The sequence below is a fragment of the Gavialis gangeticus genome, unplaced genomic scaffold (genome assembly GCF_001723915.1).
Source record: "Gavialis gangeticus isolate Ggan-Ray unplaced genomic scaffold, GavGan_comp1, whole genome shotgun sequence".
Lineage (NCBI taxonomy): Eukaryota > Metazoa > Chordata > Crocodylia > Gavialidae > Gavialis > Gavialis gangeticus.
Genome location: NW_017729029.1, coordinates 32379039 through 32383326, shown reverse-complemented (window position 1 = coordinate 32383326; position 4288 = coordinate 32379039).

Sequence of the window (4288 nt, the reverse complement as noted above, 5' to 3'; positions counted from 1 at the left end):
CGGGATCTTGGAGTCATTATTGACTCCAAGATGAACATGAGCCACCAATGCCAGATCGCAGCCAGCAAGGCCAGCCATACCTTGTCATGCATCCAAAGATGCATCTCAAGCCAGTCCAGAGAGGTGATACTCCCCCTCTATGCAACTTTGGTCAGGCCACAGTTGGAGTACTGTGTCCAGTACTGGGCGCCACACTTTAAAAAGGATGAGGCCAGCCTGGAGAGGGTTCAGAGGAGGGCCACCCAATTGGTGAAAGGGCAGCAGGACAGGCCCTATAAGGAGAGACTGAGGGACCTGAACCTGTTCAGCCTCAGCAAGAAGAGGCTGAGGGGGACCTGGTGACTGCCTACAAACTCATCAGGGGAGATCAACAGCAAATAGGTAGAGCCCTTTTCTCCCCAGCATGACCTGGGGTGACGAGGAACAATGGTAATAAGCCGGTGGAGAATAGGTTTAGGTTAGAGATCAGAAGTCAATATTTTACAGTCAGGGTGGCCAAAATCTGAAACCAACTTCCCAGGGAAGTGGTCCTCACCCCTACCTTGAGCAAATTCAAGAGGAGGTTGGATGATCACCTGTCTGGGGTCTTGTGAACCCAGCATTCATTCCTACTTGTGGTAGGGGGTCAGGCTAGATGGTCTGTTCAGGTCCCTTCTGACCCTAGCTACTATGAAACTATGAAAGTGTGGGCTTTATTTTTGGCACTCCAGCCAAAAAGTTTGGCCCATACTGATCTAGAATGTGGACTAACATGGGCTTTATACTGTAAATGCATCACTTCTTATTTGGTAGTCTATTCTTTTCATACAAATACCTTGTACTGTAGTGACCAGGTCAATGATCTGTCTACGGTTATTTCCAGTTTTCCTTTTACTTAGAGAACTGCATTTGATTTATGCAGGTAAAGTGATGAAATTTTAAGCTGTTTTAGGTAAGGATGGTCATTAGTTATTGTGAAGAGGCTTCCTCCACCTCTTCACAGAGAAAGAAGGAAACCAGGGGAAACTTATGGGACCAACAGGAAGCATTGGTGATGCGGTGGATGTCACAGCTGTTGGAATGCCATTTTATTAGTCGCTGGTTCTTCCAGATTGGCATTCCCCATGCCCGGTGCTCTATTTCTGGTGCACAACTTGCATGGGACAAGAGGGAAGACAGATCAGGAAATCAGGCAAGATCCTCTACTTCAGTCTGAAACCCAGCTGGGTAAACCCCAGGAATGGAGAGAAGACCAAATTCTGGTCTTGGAGCTTGGAGGAGCTGAAACTGCAGGAGAAGTGCACAGATAGCAGCATCCTGCAAATGCAGAGACTAGAGCACTGGGGAAAGCTGGAGCAGCGGCAAGCGTTGGAGAGCTGAAGAAGATTTCTTTTTCTTGTTTCTCTTGTATTTGAGTTATAATTATATAATATAGCAGATTCAGACTGCTTGATTTGGGCCTTATCAAGGGAGGGGAAGAGACCCCTGACCATATAACTGGCACTGAACTGCTGAAGAGCAAAGGAACTGCATATCTGCAATTAGGTTTTCCTTTTTGCTTTTTACTTTAATTTATGTTTCTATTACTTGTGGGCCATACTGGGAGAAGGAGCATTCTCCTGCCCAGGGAAAAATGGACTATTACCTTTTAAAGAAGAAAAGAGAAAAAATGGGACAGAAAGGACATTGCATTCTAGATCTTGGGAGGGCCTAGTACTTACCTGAGCAGTACTGCTTCATGGCAGTCGCAGCTCACTTTTGTTCTTGTGGTGACTGGACACTCTTTTTGGTTCACTCTAACCTCTTAATTCAGAGGGGGCACTGAAGTAAATCCTGAGCAGAGGAAAAGAAAAGAAAAGAAAAGAAAAAACCCCAGAAAAATACTCAAACATCTGATAGCTGTCCATGATAACTTAACAGCTGTTTGGTGTTTGGCTGGAGTATAAGTCGGGGTTAGAGCCTTGTTTACATTGTCCCATGACTGCTGCCTGGTAATTTTTTTCCACTACACAATCAAAATTCTTCTGAATCCAGTTATAATGAGTGGTATGTATACCCAGAATAAAACTAGCAAGAGGAGAACATATTTCTGGTCTATCTGATCTGATAAATCTACCACAGCAGCACAAAGTTGCAGCTGATAAAAACTACTGAAAGCCCCGTGTCACAGTTTCCGTGGGAAAATCATGTCTATACATGGTTTACATAAATGCAGCATTCTTTACTCAGGGTCTACCATACCCATTCTTTGTTGAAAGCTTTGCTGGTTGCAGAACACTTATAAAAACGCTATTTCTCTTTGATGCTTACATTAATATTCAGACATCATGCATTACAAATACACAGGGCAATGAGACCCTTTACTCAAGATTGGAGTGAATTATTGTACAGTAAACATCACCGTCTACACAGGCAGACACTTACTGCAGAGTAATTTGCTCTAATTGTGAGTAAATTTGCTATCTGTAAATACAAGTAGCAAATTTACTTGGGAGTAATTACTGCACAGTACAGCACATGTAGATGGCTGACTAGGAGCAAATGTGCTCCTGGTAAGCTGGACAGCAGGGGATGGAAGATTGCTCCCTGCGCCTGGAAGTTGCCTGCTACTGGGGCAAGCTCTGCCACTGGAGCTCAGGCAGGGACAATGTCCCCCTGCTGTGGCAGCAGGGAGCTCCCCACCTCTTCTCTGCAATTATGGATCTGGGGCTGGGAGATAACAACCCCAGTTGCCAGGGCAGAGGGACATTGTCCCAACCTGGGGCTTCGGTGGCAGAGAACTCTGCAGGGCAGGGAGCAGTCTCCCAGCCCCCACCAAAAGACAGATATGCTCCCTGCCAGCCCTTGGGCTGGCACCCAGGGGGCAGCCTAGAACCCCTCTGGCTGCTGCAAGGGGCTGGTGCAGGGCTGGTGGGAGCAGGAGCAGACTGCTGCTATGAGCAGCTAACCTGCTCCCACTTCCTGCACATGTAGATACATGCCCAGGGTGGGTTTACTTTAGAGTAATTCAAACATCTAGAGTAAACCCACCATGGAGCATTTGTACATTTAGACATGCCCACAGTGTACATAAACAGTGGGGGATATAATTGCATTAATTTCCCCTCATAAAGGGTAACAGTCACTGGCAAAGGACTAGAACATAAGAACTGCCATTTACTGGATCAGACCATAGGTCCATCTTGGTCTGTCTCCTGTGTCATGCAGAGGCAGAAAGTGGAGGCTGAAAAGGAGAGTGAACTGGGTATTACCAGAGTTTTTTCCCAGTGTTCCTCTCTGAATTGCAGCCCCCAGCATTGAGGGTCTAGGAAGGTCTGATTCAGAGTTTTTACACAGTCTGATTCAGAGTATTTACACATTCAAATGAAAAACTAAGCAGGTATTGAGAGTGTGACTTTGACAGGGAAACAATGCCTATGGTGACTGCTGGTATGAATCACTATGGTATTCCCCCAGTGCTCAAAGATTACTCTCTAATATATTCATCTAAGCAAACCTGACAAGATAGTCTAACTAATTATGCTTTGACATATTTGGTGTTCTTATGAAATATGTATTTATTTAAAAGGGCTTAGGTTACACTTGGGATTTTGTAGTTTATTGTTAAAACATATGCATAGAGGGTCAAATTCTGTGGATTTCCAACAGCTATAATTGTGTGAGTCAATTTGCATATGTTAAAGAGACATTGTCAGGTTAAAAATTCATGCAGTTCTACTAAATCATTTGTTTCTTGTCTTAGCCACAATACTTCAAACTACTAAAAGTGAAAGAATTTATAAATCTACTGATCATTAATGATGATTGCTTAGCTTTTGCATTTCACTTTACTCAGCAAATGTACCCAGTTTAGGTAGCTTTACTTTGCCACAGTGTCTGGGTTGGAAATGCCACTGGGGAACTATTTTCATTAGAGTTAAAAAATCACAGAAACATCTGTGTTGATTTTAAGTTTTATCATACCTTGTTTTAAATCTAATACAGTGATCAAAATGACTGGATAGTGTTAATAATTTTTATCTACCTTCCATATTTACTTGATTCCAAGATATGTTTTTTTACCCCCATATAACATTGGGGGTGGGGAGAAAGCCTCTTGTCTTGGAATCAAGTACAAGGTGGTGGGTGGGTGGGGAGGTGGGACAGGGGCAGGGAGCTGCAGTGGCTCAGTGGGGGCTGGAGCTATAGCTACTGCCTGCTCTCTCACTGCCTCTGACCCTGTCCTCTCCTTCCCTCAGCCTCTACCTCTCTCCAGGGAGGCAGAGGCTGCTGTGTATGGAGATGGGGAGTAAAAAGGGGAGGGAAGGGC